Source organism: Magnolia sinica, chromosome 8, assembly GCF_029962835.1.
Source record: "Magnolia sinica isolate HGM2019 chromosome 8, MsV1, whole genome shotgun sequence".
NCBI classification, from domain to species: Eukaryota; Viridiplantae; Streptophyta; class Magnoliopsida; order Magnoliales; family Magnoliaceae; genus Magnolia; species Magnolia sinica.
The window spans coordinates 43,655,747-43,678,956 of NC_080580.1; positions in this window are offsets into that span (position 1 = coordinate 43,655,747).

Below are 23,210 nucleotides of genomic sequence, written 5' to 3' on the forward strand. Positions count from 1 at the left end.
CTTAAAAGAACTCAAAAACTAAGCCCTTTTCTTTTCCTTTGCAATAGATTATGTACAATCTTATTGAAACTAAGCAATGAATTAAAAGAGAGTTTAAAAAAATATAGAAACAACAATAGGTTAAGGTTAGGTTTAGGTTATAGGCTATAAGTTTAGGTTAAAGGTTATAGGTTAAAGGTTTAGGTTATAGGTTTTGGTTTAGGTGAAGGTTATAGGTTTAGGTTTAGGTTAAGGTTTAGGTTTAGGTAATAGGTTTAGGTTAAGGTCTAGCTTTAGGTTATAGGTTATAGCTGTTGGGAATTGAGAATAGGTTAAGGTTTAGGTTTAGGAAATCGGGTTCGGGTTCGGGTTCGGGATCGGGTTTAGGTTTGGGTTTTCAAGTTTAGGTTTAAGTTTAGGTTAAGGAGTTGAGACTGGGATTAGGTGTAGGTTTAGGTTTAGGGATTTGAGAATAAATTTAGGTTTTAGGTTTAGGTTTAGGTTCTAGGTTTAGGTTGTAAGTTTAAGTTTAGGTTATAGGTTTAGGTTATAAGTGTAGGTTATAGGTTTAGGTTAGGTTATATGTTAAGGTTTAGGAAATTGAGTTTAGGTTATAGGTTATAGGTTTAGGTTATAGGTTATACGTTATAGGTTAAGGTTTAGGTTATAGGTTAAGGTTTAGGTTTAGGTTTAGGTTTAGGTTATAGGTTTTGGGATTTGAGAATAGGTTTAGGTTAATGTTGTAGGTTATAGGTTTAAGTTATAAGTTTATGTTAATGTTGTAGGTTATAGTTTTAGGTTTAGGTTTAGGTTTAGGTTTAGGATTTTGAGAATACATTTAGGTTTTAAGTTTAGGTTTAGGTTTTAGGTTTAGGTTTAGGTTTTACGTTTAGGCTATAGGTTTAGGTTTAGGTTATAAGTGTAAGTTATAGGTTTAGGTTTAGGTTAGGTTATAGGTTAAGGTTTAGGGAATTGAGAATAAGTTAAGGTTTAGGTTTAGGAAATCAGGTTCGGGTTTGGGTTTAGGTTTGGGTTTTCAAGTTTAAGTTTAGGTTAAGGAGTTGTGATTAGGATTAGGTGTAGGTTTAGGTTTAGGGATTTGAGAATACATTTAGGTCTTAGGTTTATGTTTTAGGTTTAGGTTAAGTTATATGTTTAGGTTTAGGTTTAAGTTATAGGTTATAGCTTTAGGGAATTGAGAATAGTTTAAGGTTTAGGTTTAGGAAATCGGACTCGGGTTCGGGTTCAGGATCGGGTTTAGGTTTTAGGTTATAGGTTTAGGTTATAGGTTAAGGTTTAAGTTTAGGTTTAGGTTAAGGTTATAGGTTAAGGTTATAGGTTTAGGTTTAGGTTTAGGTTATAGGTTATAGGTTTAGGTTATAGGTTAAAGGCTTAGGTTTAGGTTATAGGTTTAGGGATTTGAGAATAGGTTTAGGTTATAGGTTTAGGTTTAGGTTATAGGTTTAGGGATTTGAGAATAGGTTTAGGTTATAGGTTAGGTTATAGGTTATAGGTTTAGTTTAAGGTTATAGGTTAAGGTTATAGGATATAGGTTTAGGTTTAGGTTTAGGAATTCAGGTTCAAGTTCAGGTTCAGGTTATATGTTTAGGTTAAGGTGTAGGTTTAAGTTAAGTGAATTAAGTTTAGGTTATAGGTTTAGGTTTAGGTTTAGGCTAAGGGTTTAGGGATTCAGATTCGGGTTCGGGATTGGGTTTAGGTTTGGGTTTTTAAGTTTAGGTTTATGTTTAGGTTAGGGAGTTGAGATTAGGATTAGGTGTAAGTTTAGGTTTAGGGATTTGAGATTAGGATTAGGTTTAGGTTTAGGGATTTGAGAATACGTTTAGGTTTTAGGTTTAGGTTATAGGTTTAGGTTATAGGTTTAGGTTTAGGTTTGGGTTTAGGTTATAGGTTATAGGTTATAGGTTAAAGGTTTAGGTTTAGGTTATAGGTTTAGGGATTTGAGAATAGGTTTAGGTTATAGGTTATAGGTTTAGGTTTAGGTTTAGGTTATAGGTTTAGAGATTTGAGAATAGGTCTAGGTTATAGGTTTAGGTTAGGTTATAGGTTATAGGTTTAGGTTAAGGGTATAGGTTAAGGTTAAAGTTATAGGTTTAGGTTTAGGTTGGGTTATAGGTTTAGGTTTAGGTTTAGGAATTCAGGTTCGGGTTCAGGTTCGAGTTCGGGTTTGGGTTATATGTTTGGGTTAAGGTGTACATTTAAGTTAAGTGAATTAAGTTTAGGTTATAGGTTTTAGGTTTAGGTTTAGGTTTAGGTTTAGGCTAAGGGTTTAGGGATTCAGATTTGGGTTCGGGATCGGATTTAGGTTTGGGTTTTCAAGTTTAGGTTTAGGTTAAGGAGTTGAGATTAGGATTAGGTGTAGGTTTAGGTTTAATGATTTGAGAATACGATTAGGTTTTAGGTTTAGGTTTTAGGTTTTAGGTTATAGGTTTAGGTTATAGGTTAAGGTTTAGGTTTAGGTTTATGTTATAGGTTTAGATTTGGGTTTGAGTTATAGGTTATAGGTTTAGGTTATATGTTAAAGGTTATAGGTTTGACCAGAATATAGGTTCGAGTTATATGTTTGGATTTAGGTGTAGGTTTAAGTTGAGTGAATTAAATTTAGGTTATAGGTTTAAGTTTAGGTTTAGGTTTAGGCTAAGGGTTTAGGGATTCAGATTCGGGTTCGGGTTCAGGATCGGGTTTAGTTTGGGTTTTCAAGTTTAGGTTTAGATTAAGGAGTTGAGATTAGGATTAGGTGTAGGTTTAGGTTTAGGAATTTGAGAATACATTTAGGTTTTAGGTTTAGGTTATAGGTTAGGTTAAGGTTATAGGTTTAGGTTATAGGTTATAGGTTATAGGTTATAGTTTAGGTTATAGGTTATAAGTTATAGGTTATAGGTTTGGGTTATGGGTTATAGGTTATAGGATAAGGTTTAGGTTATGGGTTAAGGTTTAGGTTTAGGTTATAGGTTTAGGTTTCGGTTTAGGTTTAGGTTTAGGTTAAGGTTTAGGTTTAGGTTTAGGTTATAGATTTAGGAAATTGAGAATAGGTTAATGTTTACGTTTAGGAAATCGGGTTCGGGTTCGAGATTGGGTTTAGGTTTGGGTTTTCAAGTTTAGGTTTAGGTTAAGGAGTTAAGATTAGGATTAGGTGTAGGTTTAGGTTTAAGGATTTGAGAATACATTTAGATTTTAGGTTTAGGTTAAGGTTATAGGTTTAGGTTATGGGTTTAGGTTAGGTTTAGGTTTAGGTTAAAGGTTATAGGTTATAGGTTATAACTTTAGGGAATTGAAAATAGGTTAAGGTTTAGGTTTAAGAATTCGGGTTCGGGTTCGAGATCGGGTTTAAGTTTGGGTTTTCAGGTTTAGGTTTAGGTTTAGGTTAGGGAGTTAACATTAGGATTAGGTGTAGGTTTAGTATAACACCCCGGATTTTTGCCAACCTAGAGTTAGACGTCCTAAGGCAATGGAACGATCATAACACCTTATTAACCTTTCAAAACTCAATCCCAAAGCATAAAGTCCCCTTTTTTAACCCTTTTCCTTCGAAATTTCACCTTTCACTATCCTATCGTTTAAATTTTTCTAAGAACATTTATAATACATACCAATCCTAGGGTATAAATGATGAAGAACATTGCTAAAACTAAAGCTTACCATAAATAATAAATAAATAGATGAAATTGATTTTTGACCCTTAAAATTTTAGAATCTAACAAAATAAATAGGTTAGTTGGATAGATTAGCATCTCCTACTCCAAAATCATATATTGTATGTTATGTAACTCATTCCAGTTTGCAAATTGGACCTAAAAATGCTTCACACGAACTCGTGGGCCTAAACGACTTAATTCGGGGGGACCCGGGGTGGGTCCCATATGTTTTCGACAACCCCGGGGGGGAGGACACCGCCCCTAGGGCGAGCCCTCGCCGATATGTCCAGTGACCGGCGAGGGGCTCGCCGATTTGGTGAGGCCTCGTCCGTACAGCGGATTGGGCAGCCCGTTTTCTGCATTTTTCTGCGTGTTTTGTCCAACTTTGAAAATTCATATCTCCCTCAACTCCGATTTAGGTAATTCAAAAATCAAATTGAAGCTAAATGAGTCTAGTTTTATATAAAAATATGTGAAAAATATAATAAAATATTTAATATAGTTTAAAGTAAGTTGTTGTGACAATTATCCAAAATCACTTGTTGGACAACTGCTGCTTCTGGAAGTTTTAGAATTTTTCTACAACATGAAATCTCATGAAATTTGGTGGATCCGGGGTAAACTTGATGATGAACTACTAGAAAAATAATTAAAATAATATAATAACTAGAAGTGCCAAAAATGGGGCATAGAATGGCCCTAGGACCGTATTCTGCCATAATTATGGTAGAATTTGGTTAAGTACTAAACTGAACAATCAGTAGAATTAGCTTGAACCACTTTAAATATGAACTGCAAGACCTAAAACTAGTAGAATCGTTAACGCTACATTGCCTAGAAATTTAGGATCAATCTCTAAACCCAGTTGCTCTTGGGAGCATACTGAAACTTCGTATCAGACCTGGACCGCACATCGAAACTCCGATAGCAATAAACTTAGATAATTATGACCGCCTAGTTAGACTTGACAATCACCTCGAAAATCAAGTCCAGATGATGTTCTGGGATGATTTCCTTGAGTCCGGAGTGAAGAGTGTGAGAAAGGTGAATCTATTTAGAAATTAAATATGAATTTAAGAAATCTGAGTCGTGTCGCTTGCACGCCGATTTTAAGCATTCTGACCGTCAGAATCTGACCCAAATTTACTCTCAGATCAGGGAAGATGGCCCACACATGTCAAAGTACCGGTGGACCTGATCGAGTTTCGGTGACCGTTGAATTGAGAGTAGTCCGCCACGGCTGATCTGTAAATTCGATCGGTACGAAAACTTAGCCTGACCTAGATCCATGGTGAGTGAGCTTAAGTCCGACCGCACGTGGAAAAGGGACCTCCAGAAATGCTCTTTTGGATCGAAAGAGACCCGATTTGGTTATAATCTAAGTATACCTTGGACATGGGGCTATTTTCATCAATATTAGGCCTATATAAAGACCTTAAAACCATCACTCTCTCATTCCATATGAATTTAAAAAACCTAGGAGAGAGAAGAGAGCAAAGAGAGAGAGAGAGAAAGAGAGAGAGAAGTTGGTTAATCATCGTGGGATTCCTCCCAGTTACTCTACGTGTCTAATCCACCGCATCTAAATCGCTATTCTGGCGATTCTAATCTCATATTTGGGTAAGTCAATCAAACCCTAACCTATTTTGGAACCTAGAATAGTCTAAGTGTCAATGTAGCTAATCCAGTTCATGCTTTAGGATATCTGTTCACTGTTGATGAAGACTTATCGTCTAAATCGAATCCCTTGTGCCATTTCTGGTCTAAGGTGCGGACTATAAACGTATAGGTTATGGTTTTCAAGGCTTTCAATGTCGGTTAATGATTTATAACTGACGTGGGTGCTATTTCACATGCAAAATGAGTCGTCTGTTTCGCTTTACAATCATATATAAACTATGTTGAATATAGTATATTCTATGTATATGTTGAGATGTTTGAATATGTATGGAATTTGGATTTATGCGTAACATGATTATCTGTCGTGGATATATGTTTGTTATATATGTGATAACTCCTTAGCGAAAGGACTTGCCCTAAATCATGTCACGGCCAACATACGTAATGTATGTTGAAGTGTGTAGTCAAAGTGTTTGTGGAAATGAATGAATGAACATGGAACTTGGATTCATGCTTGCCATGGCTATTCGTCATGGGTGCATGCGTGTTATATATGGGGCAACTCCCTAGTGAAAGGATTTGGCCTAATACTTGTGTGATCAACATACGTCATGTACGTTGACATATGTAGTCTAAGTGTTTGTGAGAATGTCTAAATGAGCTAGATGTTTTCTGGGAGTACTTTGTATGAGGGCTGCGATGTGAATCTCAGCTACCTTAATTATGTGTATGATTTCCTCCATGTACGTTATACTATGATGACTGTTTCATTATGGAATGAATGTGTGTTAACTCATGTTTACATTGCTTTTCAGTACATGCTCATATGATTGTAAGATTTGAATTATTCGTTCATTACTGCTTGAATTTTTCATATGATTACTTGATGAAAATAAATGTGTTTGGGGCTATGGTATAGCCCAGGCAATCGGTAACAGATCCCGATTTGGTGGCTGACGTTGTTTCGCCACACGGGATGTGCCTGACAAATCCGAGCCGTACTTCAGTTGTCGACAGTGGTTAGGCCACACGGAATGTTTATGCACTTCATGTCGATCAACTTGACGTGCGCTCGTACTAGTCGAGCTCGTCAAGTAACCCGATTGGCCCTATTGTATGTTCACCATGTTTGGACTCTACTGCTTGAACCTAAGGTACCAAACTTACCAGTGCAAATCCCGTTAACCATGGTACCTCGATCTTCTAAGACTCATGAGCCGGGTATGGTGGTATGGGACACCGTGGTCGAGCTGTCGGCCTACGCTAGGGTGACGAGCCTCCCCGTAGTGACCAGTGAGCAACCAAACTCGTGAGCCGATTATGGTGGTACGGGACACTATATTCGTGCTGTCGGCCTACATTGATTGGTGACGAGCCCTTTATAGTGACCTCGAGCATACCTTGATGCTGCATTGAGGTGACAAGCCTTAGGGTAGTAACTAAGATATGATAGGCATGCATTGATTGGTGACGAGCCCTTTGCAGCGACCTAGAACCATATGATCGTATGAGATGGCCTAGGACTGACGACCCTAGAATGGATCACTGTGTGAAAATTGATATGAGGGAGGTACCTTAGCTTCCCAATCCTGCTGTATGAAAAGGACTAATAACAACTTGGTAATCATGTTCATGCACCGCATTGTATGTGCGTGGAAGTCGTTGGCACTGCGGGAGGTTGTCATGCGTAACGTAAGATGAAGACGCTGAGGGAGTAAGGCGAGGGTATGCATCATTCTACATACATCCTTGCATTAACAAGAGTAATTAGGACATATTTGATTGTATTGCTTTATCATTACTGCTTGACCGAATTGATAACATGTTAACTTTTTCTTTATTGTTCCACTGAGTTGATCACTTACTCCCACGTTTCGGGACGGTGTTGTACACACCAACTAGACTGTCTTAGATGCAGATGATGATGCGACCCACGAGGCAGAACAGGAGTTTGAGGATGATGAGGAGGCGTTCTCCTTCATGCAGTTCTCAGGCGGGTTCATATGAGCCGTGTCCTGAGCTTCGGGGATTCAGGGTTATTGTTGTAGTGGTTTAATTCATTTTGATACTTGTAATTTGAGACAGACACTTGTAATTATGACCTGCCAGAGCATACCTATTTCAGGGACTTGCACATGTCACATATGTTTCTTTAAGTCTTCCGCTTGCGTCTTTCACTTATCCCTGAATTATGTCTACAGTTTGGCTTAATCTATTCCATGTTTTATGTACTCTTACAAACAACATGCATCCATCGTTAAATATGTTGCATAAGTGATGTTTTGAAACTCGGGAGCTGAGTTATGCTCGACCCTCAAATTTCAAGGGGTTACAAGATGGTATCAGAGCATGATTTGGATTAAATCGGACCTGGGTTATGGTCACACACCGCACGCTGTCGCCACCTTAGTGTAGGAGGGTGCGAGATTAATCTAGAATTTGTGTAAGTTTTCCCGTTGCTTCTATCAGCGAAAGTTTACTGAAAACGATCGCCGAGATCGAGTCTGTGCACACTCCTGATCACACACAGCGACCTCAAATCTCTTCTAGACCATTCATTGACGAGTTTAAATGGTATATCACCCCATCTCAGTTATTAAAATGTCTGTAAACCTGCAAATGTATCAGATTCTATTCATAGTGGCCCGATATGCGTCGAATCGGACTAAGGGCCCAATCGGGGTAGTTCCAGGGGGACCCAGGGGGGGACCCACATCATTTTCCAGCATAAGGGCCATGAGGACCTCCCCCAAATGGCGAGTCATCGCCGGAAGGTCCAGAGACCGGCGATGACCTCGCCGGTTCGACGAGCCCTCGCCGTCCAGCGGGCCAGGCCGGGCGGGCTGGCTCGGGCCGACGCATGTGGGGTCTAGTGTGGCCCACTCATTCAGGGTTGCATGATTAAAACCCCTCCTAACACCCCCCTCCTTCACAAACTATCACTCCAAGCTCTCCTTTCCTTAAGCAAACCCAAACATCTTCACTCAAATCACCCCTCCAAGCACTTATCTTTCCATTTTCGTGCACCACCCACACCACCCCTTCGAAACCTTCTTCCACAGCAGTGCTCCTCTTCTTTCCCTTTCGTTTGAGCACTTCTAACCCACATTTTTGTGTCCCATAACCTTCACAACCTCCGAATGATGGGACATTTAAGGCCCGTTCAACCAACTGCATTAGGTGAGATTAGGGTGGATAGAATTGTAAAAGTAACAATAAATGCATGTGTAAGGTATTGTCCCTAGATTGGGTGTATCCCATGGTTTCCAATGCCATGGTTGGAATGTATGCAATTAACAGTAAATCTCAGGGTTTCCTTTCAAATTATACTTGGAATTTTATCATCATGGGATTTGGAAATCCCATCTCACACTTTCCAACACAAGGCTCATTTTCTAAAGCCTATGCAATTGATTTTAATCCCATCCCACCCTCCTTCCAAACATACCATTTCCAAATCTCGAGGTGGGATTAGCAACGAAATCCATTTAATACAACGTAATATTACTGGCCAAACAGTCCCTTAGAGTTTTGGACCTAAAGTTAGTACTCTTAGAATTCAAAAAAAAATAAAAATCTGACAGTATAGGGAATTCAATAAATTAAGAACGTGAACCCTAGAAGCTTCTTAGCTAGTATGAACAGGTGTGAAATGCTCGAGTGCAATTACATTTAAGTTCGAGCAACTCAATTCCAATCAGACGACCTTGACCCTAGGTGGTAAAACAATTCATTGTATTAGAAATGATATGAAATCATCTAGCGCATAAACATAGACTTTAGATCACAACTATTGGATTACCGCTACTCCTAAATTAAGACTAGGCCGCTAGTTATACTAAGGAATGTAAAAGACTGATTATGCTAGGATAGATGAATGATAGACTTAGTTAGTTGGCTTCATTAGGTTGGAGTGAGACCCCATTCCTTCGTTGAGTCCTCTTGGTACTCGTAGGCTTCTTTAGTAACTCTTAGGAAGCTTGTCTGACTTAGAAACTATTCACTCTCAGAGAAAACTTATATATCCTTGGATTTAACGTTAGGCCAAATCAATACACTCCTAGAATTGCCTTCTCAAGGACTTATTACAATCAGGAACACGGAGTAGAGCAACTATATATAGGCGAAGTATTCGCGGTTTGAATCGAATTCTCAATCCTGGTAGTTACCAATGAACTCAATGCTCTGATCAAGCAGAAGATCGGGATCGACCAGGATTAAGAAACGATATGACAAATTTTCTATCCTAGCTAGGCAGAAGATCTATATATCCGGCTCAGACCCACTACATAACTTTCCTTCCGTGTTGGCCCGACCACTTACAACTAAAAGTTTATTACTTCGTCTTCGAGAAGTGTTAAGAACCTATAGCCAATAGAGATTTTTCTTTTAGGGCCCAAGAAATATCTCCAATGGGCAATAGACAGTTAGGAATTAGGTCCCAAATCACAGACTATTCTGGCATACATATTGTGCATATGAACTTAGAGAGATGATTAGGCTCATTTCTATAACCATAGGTATCAATGTCATAGTACACATTATCGATGAAAGGAAAACCAATGTATTGGGAGATTGTATCCCATTTTATGTCAAGGATAGGTTCCAAATTACCCCTTGTCCCGACAGACGAATTAGGACAGAGATTCTTGAACCTTGAGAGTAGAAATAAGTTTTAAGGGGGGTAGAACATCATGAGCCCAATCTAGTTAGGTCGGCTAACGCTTTCATTTAAATCAGAGTGGCGTAGCGGAAGCGTGGTGGACCCCTACCCCACTGGCCCAAGATCGCAGGAAATTGATCTAGGATACACGTAAGGTTAGGTCACTAAATCGGATCTAAATCTTCCTTAGAATGTCAATATTGAAGTCATTAAAAGAAAGCAATTAGGATTCAAATACTAAACCAATTCATACAAAGGAATAGGCCTAAAATAGGTACGAGCTAAATTACAATAGCCAAGGTCAGGGCATCCACTAATGTACTCATTGAATATGGACCCCATAGGAGCCTTAGCCAATTTCAGGGCGAGAATGTTTTAAGGAAGTTAGACTAAAGTGAGCTAGACGAGCATAAATAGTATACACCCTACTACGCATATAAACTTGAATTCAGTAAAGCTTAGGTGAAAGGAATAATAGAATCTTTACTCATTACCCTTAGCCTAGGGACGAAATTATTTTTTTGGAGGGTAGATTGTAACACCCCGAATTTTTACCAACCTAGAGTTAGACGTCCTAAGGAAATGGAATGATCATAACACCTTATTAACCTTTCAAAACTCAATCCCAAAGCATAAAGTTCCCTTTTTTAACCCTTTTCCTTCGAAATTTCACTTTTCACTATCCTATCCTTTAAATTTTTCTAAGAACATTCATAATACATACCAATCCTAGGGTATAAATGATGAAGAACATTGCTAAAACTAAAGCTTACCATAAATAATAAATAAATGGACGAAATGGGTTTTTGACCCTTAAAATTTTGGAATCTAACAAAATAAATAGGTTACTTGGATAGATTAGCATCTCCTACCCCAAAATCATATATTGTATATTACGTAACTCATTCCGGTTTGCAAATTGGACCCGAAAGTGCCTCACATGGACTTGTGGGCCCAAACGGCTTAATGTGGGGGGACTCGGGGTGGGTCCCACATGTTTCTGGCAACCCCAGGGGGGAAGGACATTGCCCTTAGGGTGAGCCCTCGCCCATATGTCCAGTGACCGGCGAGGGGCTCGCCGATTTGGCGAGGCCTCGTCCGTACAGCGGATTGGGCAGCCCATTTTCTGCATTTTTCTGCGCATTTTGTCCAACTTTGAAAAATCATATCTCCCTCGACTCCGATTTAGGTAATTCAAAAATCAAATTGAAGCTAAATGAGTCTAGTTTTATATAAAAATATGTGAAAAATATAATAAAATATTTAATATAGTTTAAAGTAGGTTGTTGTGACAATTATCCGAAAATCACTTGTTGGACAGCTGCTGCTTCTGGAAGTTTTAGAATTTTTCTACAACATGAAATCTCATGAAATTTGGTGGATCCTGGGTAAACTTGATGATGAAATACTAAAAAAATAATTAAAATAATATAATAACTAGAAGTGCCAAAAATGGGGCATAGAATGGCCCTAGGACCGTATTCTGCCATAATTATGGTAGAATTTGGTTAAGTACTAAACTGAACAATCAGTAGAATTAGCTTGAACCACTTTAAATACGAACTACAAGACCCAAAATGAGCAGGACCGCTAATGCTACGTTACCTAGAAACCTAGGATCAATCTCTAAACCCAGTTGCTCTTGGGAGCATCGTGAAACTTTATTTCGGACCTGGACCGCACATCGAAACTCCGATAGCAATAAACTTAGATAATTATGACCGCCTAGTTAGACTTGACAATCACCTCGAAAATCAAGTCCAGATGATGTTCTGAGACGATTTCCTTGAGTCCGGAGTGAAGAGTGTGAGAAAGGTAAATCTATTTAGAAATTAAATATGAATTTAAGAAATTTGAGTCGTGTCGCTTGCGCGCCGATTCTAAGCTTTCTGACCGTCAGAATCTGACCCAAATTTACCCTCGGATCAGGGAAGATGGCCCACACATGTCAAAGTACCGGTGGACCTGATCGAGTTTCGGTGACCGTTGAATTGAGAGTAGTCCGCCACGGCTGATCTATAAATTCGATCAGTACGAAAACTCAGCCTGACCTAGATCCATGGTCAGTGAGATTAAGTCCGACCACACGTGGAAAAGGGACCTCCAGAAATGCTCTTTTAGATCGAAAGAGATCCGATTTGGTTATAATCTAAGTATACCTTGGACATGGGGCTATTTTCATCAATATTAGGCCTATATAAAGACCTTAAAACCCTCACTCTCTCATTCCATACGAATTTAGAAAACCTAGGAGAGAGAAGAGAGTAAAGAGAGAGAGAGAAAGAGAGAGAGAAGTTGGTTAATTATCTTGGGATTCCTCCCAGTTACTCTACGTGTCTAATCCACCGCATCTGAATCGCTATTCCGACGATTCTAATCTCATATTTGGGTAAGTCAATCAAACCCTAACTTATTTTGAAACCTAGAATAGTCTAAGTGTCGATATAGCTAATCCAGTTCATGCTTTAGGTTATCTGTTCACTGTTGATGAAGACTTATCATCTAAATCGAATCCGTTGCGCCATTTCCGGTCTAAGGTGCGGACTATAAATGTATAGGTTATGGTTTTCAAGGCTTTCAATGTCGGTTAATGATTTATAACTGACGTGGGTGCTATTTCACATGCAAAATGAGTCGTCTGTTTCGCTTTACAATCATATATAAACTATGTTAAATATAGTATATTCTATGTATATGTTGAGATGTTTGAATATGTATGGAATTTGGATTTGTGCGTAACATGATTATCTGTCGTGGATATATGTTTGTTATATATGCGACAACTCCTTAGCGAAAGGACTTGCCCTAAATCACGTCACGGCCAACATACGTTATGTATGTTGAAGTGTGTAGTCAAAGTGTTTGTGGAAATGAATGAATGAACATGGAACTTGGATTCATGCTTGCCATGACTATCCGTCGTGGGTGCATATGTGTTATATATGGGGCAACTCCCTAGTGAAAGGATTTGGCCTAATACTTGTGTGATCAACATACGTCATGTACGTTGACGTATGTAGTCTAAGTGTTTGTAAGAATGTCTAAATGAGCTAGATGTTTTCTGGGAGTAATTTGTATGAGGGCTGCGATGTGAATCTCAGCTACCTTAATTATGTGTATGATTTCCTCCATATACGTTATACTATGATGACTGTATCATTATGGAATGAATGTGTGTTAACTCATGTTTACATTGCTTTTCAGTACATGCTCATATGATTGTAAGATTTGAATTATTCGTTCATTACTGCTTGACTTTTCCATATGATTACTTGATGAAAATAAATGTGTTTAGGGCTATGGTATAGCCCAGGCAATCGGTAACAGATCCCGATTTGGTGGCTGACGTTGTTTCGCCACACAGGATATGTCTGACAAATTCGAGCCGTACTTCAGTTGTCGACAGTAGTTAGGCCACACGGAATGTTTATGCACTTCATGTCGATCAAATTGACGTGCGCTCATACTAGTCGAGCTCGTCAAGTAACCCGATTGGCCCTATTGTATGTTCACCATGTTTGGACGCTACTGCTTGAACCTAAGGTACCAAACTTACCAGTGCAAATTCCATTAACCATGGTACCTCGATCCGCTAAGACTCATGAGCCGGGCATGGTGGTATGGGATACCATGGTCGAGCTGTCGGCCTATGCTGGGGTGACGAGCCTCCCCGTACTGACCAGTGAGCAACCAAACTCGTGAGCCGATTATGGTGGTATGGGACACTATATTCATGTTGTCGGCTTACATTGATTGGTGACGAGTCCTTTGTAGTGACCTCGAGCATACCTTGATACTGCATTGAGGTAACGAGCCTTAAGGTAGTAACTAAGGTATGATAGGCATGCATTGATTGGTGACGAGCTCTTTACAGTGACCTAGAACCATATGATCGTATGAGATGGCCTAGGACTGACGACCCTAGAATGGATCACTGTGTGAAAATTGATATGAGGGAGGTACCTTAGCTTCCCAATCCTGCTGTATGAAAAGAACTAATAACAACTTGGTAATCATGTTCATGCACCGCATTGCATGTGCGTGGAAGTCGTTGGCACTGCGGGAGGTTGTCATGCGTAACGTAAGATGAAGACGCTGAGGGAGTAAGGCGAGGGCATGCATCATTCTACGTACATCCTTGCATTAACAAGAGTAATTAGGACATGTTTGATTGTATTGCTTTATCATTACTGCTTGACCGAATTGATAACATGTTAACATTTGCTTTATTATTCCACTGAGTTGATCACTCACTCCCACGTTTCGGGACGGTGTTGTACACACCAACCAGACTGTCTTAGATGCAGATAATGATGCCACCCACGAGGCAGAGCAGGAGTTTGAGGATGATGAGGAGGCGTTCTCTTTCATGCAGTTCTCAGGCGGGTTCATGTGAGCCGTGTCCTGAGCTTCGGGGATTCAGGGTTATTGTTGTAGTGGTTTAATTCATTTTGATACTTGTAATTTGAGACAAACACTTGTAATTATGACCTGCCAGAGCATACCTATTTCAAAGACTTGCACATGTACACATATGTTTCTTTAAGTCTTCCGCTTGCGTCTTTCACTTATCCCTGAATTATGTCTGTAGTTTGGCTTAATCTATTCCATGTTTTATGTACTCTTACAGATAACATATATCCATCATTAAATATGTTGCATAAGTGATGTTTTGAAACTCAGGAGCTGAGTTATGCTCGACCCTCGAATTTCAAGGCGTTACATTTAGGTTTAGGGATTTGAGAATACGTTAAGGTTTAGGTTTAGGAAATGGGGTTTGGGTTCGGGATCGGGTTTACGTTTGGGTTAAAGGCTTAGGTTTTAGGTTTAGATTATAGTTAGGTTATAAGTGTAGGTTATAGGTTTAGGTTTAGGTTAGGTTATGGGTTAAGGTTTAGGGAATTGAGTTTAGGTTATAGGTTTAAGTTATAGGTTATAGGTTAAGGTTTAGGGAATTGAGTTCAGGTTATAGGTTATAGGTTTAGGTTATAGGTTATAGGTTAAGGTTTAGGGAATTGAGTTTAGGTTAAAGGTTATAGGTTTACGTTATAGGTTATAGGTTATAGGTTAAGGTTTAGGGAATTGAGTTTAGGTTATAGGTTATAGGTTAGGTTATAGGTTAAGTTTTAGGTTTAGGTTATAGGTTTTGGGATTTGAGAATAGGTTTAGGTTAAGGTTAGAAGTTTAGGTTAAGGTTATAAGTTTAGGTTTAGGTTATAGGTAAGGTTTAGGTTTAGGTTATAAGTATAGGTTTTGGGATTTGAGAGTAGGTTTAGGTTAAGGTTATAAGTATAGGTTTAGGTTATAGGTTAAGGTTTAGGTTTAGGTTACAAGTATAGGTTTTGGGATTTGAGAATAGGTTTAGGTTAAGGTTATAAGTTTAGGTTATAAGTTAAGGTTTAGGTTGTAGGTTATAGGTTAAGGTTTAGGTTAGGTTTTAAGTTTAGGTTTAGGTTATAAGTGTAGGTTATAGGTTTAGGTTTAAGGAATTGAGAATAGGTGTAGGTTTAGGTTTAAGAAATTGGGTTCGAGTTCGGGTTTAGGTTTAGGTTATAGGTTTTGGGATTTGAGAATAGGTTTAGGTTATAAGTATAGGTTTAGGTCAGGGTGTAGGTTAATGTTTAGGGAATTAAGTTTAGGTTATAGGTTATAGGTTTTTGGTTAAGGTTTAGGTTATAGTTATAGGTTTTGGGATTTGAGAATAGGTTTAGGTTATAAGTATAGGTTTAGGTTTAGGAATTCGGGTTCAGGTTCGGGTTTATGTTCGGGTTTAGGTTATAGGTTTCAGTTTAGGTTATAGGTTATAGGTTATAGGTTTAGGTTGTAGTTATAGATTTTGGGATTTGAGAATAGGTTTAGGTTATGAGTATAGGTTTAGGTTATGTTGTAAGTTAGAGTTTAGAGAATTGAGTTTAGGTAATAGGTTTAGGTTAAGGTTTAGGTTGTAGTTATAGGTTTTGGGATTTAAGAATAGGTTTAGGTTATAAGTATAGGTTTAGGTTAGGTTGTAGGTTAGAGTTTAGGGAATTGAGTTTATGTTATAGGGTTTAGGTTATAGGTTACAGGTTTAGGTTAAGGTTTAGTTTGTAGTTATAGGTTTTGGGATTTGAGAATAGGTTTAGTTTATAAGTATAGGTTTAGGTTAGGTTGTAGGTTAGAGTTTAGGGAATTGAGTTTAGGTTATAGGTTTAGGTTATAGGTAAGGTTTAGGTTAAGGTTTAGGTTGTGGTTATAGGTTTTGGGATTTGAGAATAGGTTTAGGTTATAAGTATAGGTTTAGGTTAGGGTGTAGGTTAAGGTTTAAGGAATTGAGTTTAGATTATAAGTTTAGGTTATAGGTTATAGGTTATAAGTTTAGGTTGTAGTTATAGGTTTTGGGATTTGAGAATAGGTTTAGGTTATAAGTAAAGGTTTAGGTTTAGGAATTCGGGTTCAGGTTTATGTTTGGGTTTAGGTTGTAGGTTTCAGTTTAGGTAATAGGCTATGGATTTAGGTTAAGGTTTAGGTTTAGGTTATAGGTTTTGGGATTTGAGAATAGGTTTAGGTTATAAGTATAGGTTTAAGTTAGGGTATAGGTTAAGGTTTAGGTAATTGAGTTTAGGTTATAGGTTATAGGTTTTTGGTTAAGGTTTAGGTTTATGTTATAGGTTTTGGGATTTGAGAATAGGTTTAGGTTATAAGTATAGGTTTAGGTTAGGTTGTAGGTTAGAGTTTAGGGAATTGAGTTTAGGTTATAGGTTTAGGTTATAGGTTATAGGTTTTGGGTTAAGGTTTAGGTTGTAGTTATAGGTTTTGAGATTTGAGAATAGGTTTAGGTTATAAGTATAGGTTTAGGTTAGGTTGTAGGTTAGAGTTTAGGGGATTGAGTTTAGGTTATAGGTTTAGGTTATAGGTTATAGGTTTAGATTAAGGTTTAGGTTATAGTTATAAGTTTTGGGATTTGAGAATAGGTTTAGGTTATAAGTATAGGTTTAGGTTAGGTTGTAGGTTAGAGTTTAGGGAATTGAGTTTAGGTTATAGGTTTAGGTTATTGGTTATAGGTTTAGGTTAAGGTTTAGGTTGTGGTTATAGGTTTTAGGATTTGAGAATATGTTTAGGTTATAGGTTAAGGGTATGGTCCTTGCAAATACAGATATAAACACGGCCTGTCCAAATGGTCAGGCCACTCCAATGCTGTCCATAAGAAATGAACAGTTTCATCATGATCATAATAGCAGTTCTCACCTTCTAAGGACCCCCATTCAACATCCGGATAGCTCTGACGCACATCCGGGTCTACTCCATCAATTTCGAGCACATACAGATATAAACATGGCCTGTCCAAATGGTCAGGCCACTCCAATACTATCCATAGGAAATCGACAGCTTCATCATGGTCATAACAGCAGTTCTCACCTTCCAAGGATCCCCACTCAACATCCGGATAGCTTCGACGCACATCCGGGGTCTGCTCCATCAATTTCGAGCAAATACAGATATAAACACGGCCTGTCCAAATGACCAGGCCACTCCAATGTTGTCCATAGGAAATAGACAGCTTCATCATGGTCATAACAGCGGTTCCCACCTTCCAGTGACCCTCGCTCAACATCCGGATAGCTCCGAGCACATCCGGATCTGCTCCATCAATTTCGAGCTAATACATTTAAAAATAACATAAATATATATAAAAGCATCTAGATACCTAGGGTAGGCTTTCCATATTCCTATTGTTGGTTACTCATCCCTTTGTCTACAAGCCACAATTGACCAACAATTTCTATCGCTACCTATATTCTGAAACCAACACAAATATAACTGGGAAACAATATAAGGAATAAGAAAAAATGAATTTACCTTTCAAAAAAAAAGGATAAAATAATTTAATAAAGCTTTAAGCAAATGGGAATTAGCCGTCATAACTATCTGCACTTCTTAGGTCATGTTTGGAAATGTGGAGTCCAAGGAAAAGAAAGGAACAAAATATATCTAACAATGGTTTAGGTTAAGGTTATAGGTTTAGGTTTAGGTTAATGTTGTGGGTTATAGGTTTAGGTTATAAGTTTATGTTAATATTGTAGGTTATAAGTTTAGGTTATAGGTTTAGGTTTAGGGATTTGAGAATGCATTTACATTTTAGGTTTAGGTTTAGGTTTAGGTTTAGGTAATAAGTGTAGGTTATAGGTTTAGGTTTAGGTTAGGTTGTAGGTTAAGGTTTAGGGAATTGAGTTTAGGTTATAGGTTATAGGTTATAGGTTATAGGTTAAGGTTTAGGTTTAGGTTATAGGTTTAGGTTTAGGTTTAAGTTAAGGTATACGTTTAGGTTATAGGTTTTGGGATTTTTAATCTGTTGCACCTTATTGAAAAAAAAAATTTGCATATTCAATTAAATAGCCCAAATTACATGCTAGAACATGTTATAATTAAAAATTCATTATGAAAGAAATCAAAATATTCCAAATAAAAAGTAAAGATGGATGAGGGAGAAATTTTTAAATCAAATGGTCCTAAAAAATGGATTAAAACAATCACTTCATGACTATGAAAAATCTTCCCAGTTCATACTAGATGATTCCCCAAAACATGACTAAATTGAATTCCCCCTTCGGACATTGATAAATTAAGGCCATGATTGGGTGCACAGTTATATTGAATTGTTAAAATTCAGCATAAACAAGAAGGAACGTAACCATGAATGATATTTCTTAGTATTCACAGTAAGGAACTAACTCTCAAATTGCAATATTTTTTCTTTTTTTGAAGAACAAAGAGAAAACAGAAATTTAATTAAAGAACAAAAATCACACAATGTATTTTTTTCCTTTATTTTTTTCTTTTCTTTTATTTTTCGAAATTGCTTCTACACAAATTACATAAAATAACTGAATAAAAAGAAAAAAAACATGAATAAAAGGAGCTTTGCAATGAACTGAAAATATTCTCAATCAAAAAATCCTAGGAAGCCAACGACTTTCCTATAAATGTGACCGACAGGCTCAACACGCAATATGCAATAATGATTAGATGGTTGGGATTGTTCAATGCATTAGCCCTTCTGTTCATTCCCAATCCATATTGTGGCCTGCAAGTTGAATTAACCAGATCTATGAAGACCATACATGTACAAATGTTGGCTTGAATAAAAACCTTGAGCATGTTGTTTTCTATGAGGTTGGCATTTTAATCCAAAATTAGAATAGATGTCCACTCCATTAACATCGATTTCAATAAAAAACTTGAGCATGGTTTTTTTTTGGGTGCAGGAAGAGTTGAAGAATAACACAATCACAATGGTGGAGTAGAATAAAGTTCTGAACACTCCTAATGCAGAGAGACAGAGTAAGAGGGAGCTTTTTAATGCACTTCCCCAGGAACTCGAGTAAGTTGTGGCAGCAATACTTGTACAATCGTGTCCTAATATTCACAGCATCCATCTGGTGAGCCCCATCACAAACAGGACATGCCCCGAAAATCTCCTCCCTTATAATCAGATGGCCGAAAATCTCATCCATTACAACAGGCCATTTGGTGGATTTTTCTTTTACCAGCTGGCCAATTGCAAACCACCAATCAGATGGGGGAGAAGTTTACCAATCCCAATCCCAAATGAAAAACCAAAATTCCAATCCCAATCCCAAAAGACATACCCTAATTCCAATCCAAATCCCAATCACAAACGAAAAACCAAATTCCAATCCCAAAAGGAAAAACCCTAATTCCAATCCCAAATCGAAAACACTAATTCCAATCCCCACTACAAGCATATAAACAAGATGAAGAAAAAAAATTACCTTCTAGGGTAGAAACCCTATTTGTTAGATGCTGAGGTATGGTCGGATCTCCATCACAATGCGGCTGATGCGCCACTGGGTTGCGGTAGAATGCCGCTGGCCGGTGTAAGAAGGAGAGGAAGAGGGAGAGAGATCGATCAGAGAGAGAAGGGGGGAGAGTTGATCAAGAGAGAGAGGGTTTGGGGGTTTTCAGATTAGGTGATGACCCCAACACCACCCGGCTAGCTGGTAGAAAAGGGGAGTTCGGATGCGAGAGGGAGAGTGAGCAAATAGGGAGAGGGTGAGGCAAAGAGAGAGAGAGAGAGAGAGAGGTCAGACGTCGGAAGGAGAGCGACGCACGGCCTCCGGGCTAGGGGTGTCTGGGACCAGGACGGCGAGAGAGAGAGAGAGAGAGAGAGAGAGAGAGAGGGCGGAGGGCAAGGGTGAGAGAGAGAGAGAGAGAGAGAGAGGGCAGAGGGAGGGCGGCGAGTGAGAGAATGGGGGGAGATTGGGCGTGGCTCTGTTTTGAGCGTGCTCCCAATTTTGGGCGAGACCATGGATGGTGCTCTGTGGGCCCTACCATGATGTATGTGTTTTATCCATTCCGTTCATCCATTTTTAAAGATCATTTTAGAGCTTTATGCCAAAAATTAGAGGGATATAAATCTCAGGTGGTCCACACCACATGAGAACAATAGTGATTAGATATCCACCATTAAAATCCTCCTAAGGCCCACTGTACTGTTTATTTGACATCCAATCTGTTGATTTGGTCATACAGGACTAGATGAAGGGAAAAAATAAAAATCAGCTTGATCTAAAACTTTTATGGCTACCAAAATGTTTTTAATGGTCGACGCTCATTCAACACTATTTCCTGTAATGTGGTCCACTTGAGATTTGGATATATCTCATTTTTGGTCTCATATTGTAAAATTATCTGTAAAAATATATGGACGGCATGGATGAAACACATACATCATGGTGGGGGCCACAAAGTACCAACCACCAGCCATAGCTGGTGTCAGGGGGAGTAGCCAATCCGTTCCCAAGCGTACTGAGTAAATCCTGTGGGCCCCACCATGATTTATTAATTTTATTATATAAGCTCAAAAATGAAGCCTATAAAAATCTGAAGTGGACCACATCATAGGAAATAGTATAAACTGAACGTCTACCATTGAAAAATTTTGGGAGGCCACTGGAGTTTTGGATCAAGTTGATATTTTAGTTTTCCCTTCATCCATGTATTTGTGATCTATTGAACAGGTTGGATGAAAAATAAAAATCACTATAGGCCATAGGAAGATTTCAACAGTGGAAATCATTATTCCCACCATTTCTTGTGGTATGGTCCACTTGAGCTTTGGATATGCTTTAATTTTGGGCTCAACCACTAAAATGATCTAGAAAAATGGATTGACAGTGTGGATAAACCAAATACATTCACTGTGTCATTGCTAACTGGATACGGCAGGGTAGGATGCAATGTGCGTTGAAACCCTTTCGGGGGTCATAAAAGTTTCGGATCAATATGAAATTTGTTTTTCCTTTTCATCCAAGTATTTGGACCACACCACATGAAATGGTGTTGATTGAATATCTAACATTAAAAACTTCTTGTGATTGAGCCCAAGTATGAGGCAGATTCAAAGTTCGAGTGGACCCCATCACAAAAAACAGTGGGGATTGAATGCCTACCATTAAAACCTTACTTTGGGCCATAGAAGTTTTCAACCAAGCTAATATATATGTTTTCCCTTATTCCATGTTTGTATTAACTTATAAACAGGTTGGATCTCAAAAAAACATCGCGGTGGGCCCTAAGAAGGTTTCCATAGTGGGTGTCACTATCCCACTCTTTTCTATGGTGGGTCCACTTGAACTTTGGATCTGCCCTGTCGGTCAGATGCACCATTCCATGGTGGGCCACGACCTTAAAAATAAAGTCAGTCCATGACTTGGGTGGGCCACACCACATACTATAGTTAAGAGGGTTACCCTCCCATTAAAACATTCATAATCATTTATTGGGCCCACCTAGATGTGGTTCATGGATCCATCCCATTCATTATGTGTGTCCCACTTTGATGAGGAGTCAAACCAAATTTCATACACATCTAAAACTCATGTGAGCCCTACTAAATGCTTTTATATGTTTTAGGGATGTCTTCACATAGTTTTCGATTCTATGGCCCACCTGAGTTTCGTATATGACTGATTTTTCGACTTAAAGGGGATACATCAAATGCATGGTGTTGATGTTCTACACACATCATGGTGGGGCCCACACAGATTAACCTTATGGGAATTAGTTCCCATGAGGTGACCTTATAGTACCATTTCACTATTTAGGTAACTCCTTCGTGGGTGTTACTCTAATTATGTAGGGTCCACCTTGATATATTTTATGTATATCGACACCGTCCATATATTTTTCCATCATATCTTAGGATGTGATTTCAAATCATAAGAACTCAATAATCTCAGGTGGGCCATACCAATCAAAATAATGATGAATAATCATTAAAAACCTTTTGAAGGCCACAAAAGTTTTGGATCAATTTGATCTTTGTAGTTTACCTTCATCTAGATCTTCTTTACATTATTAACAAGTTGGATTGCAAATAAACATTATTAAAACCTTACGATGGGCTTTTTATAATTTTTAATGGCGAGGTACTATATTATCATTCTTTCCAGTGGTGTGCTCCACTTAAGATTTAAATCTACACAATTTTTTATACTCGGCCCAAAAATGGGTTGGAGAAACATATGGACGGCAAGGATATACAACACATCATCAAAATCTCACTTTTGTTATCTAACTTTTCAATTTTTCTTGTCAAAATACAAAATCTAGTTTTCTTTTTTAAAATATATTTTTTTTTCAAATTTGTCAATTTTTTCATAATTTTGTTTAATTTTTTAAATTTCCTTTTTCAAAATATCATTTTTTATCAAAATCTTTTTTTTTTTTCAAAATTATCAACATTATTCAAAGTTCTTAATTTTTCTTTTCAAAATTTAAATTTTTCTTAAACATTGTTAATTATTTTTCTAAGCTTCTCAACTTCTTTTTTTTTTCAAAATTCATAATTTTTTTGAACTTCTCAATTTTTGACCTAGATACATAATACATATATGAAGGTGGCCTCCATAGTAACCCCACATTAAAGCATGCTCCAATGTGTGATGGTAATGGAAGGGTAAGACGGTTTAGGACCGTCTCTAATGCAGACGGCCTTTAACAGTCTCAAATGACTGCTATGAGACAGCTAAGGACCGTCTCTAATATAGACGGTCTTTGACAGTCTCAAAAGACCGCTATAAGACAAATAAGGACCGTCTCTAATGCAGACGGTCTTTGACAGTCTCAGATTACCAGTAAAAGACGGCCAATGACCGTCTCTAATGCAGACGGTCTTTGATTGTCTCGGATGACTGCCTATAAGACAGCTAAGGATCATCTCTAATGCAGACGGTCATTGATAGTCTCAAATAATCTCTATAAGACTCTTAATGGCCGTCTCTATTGCAGATGGT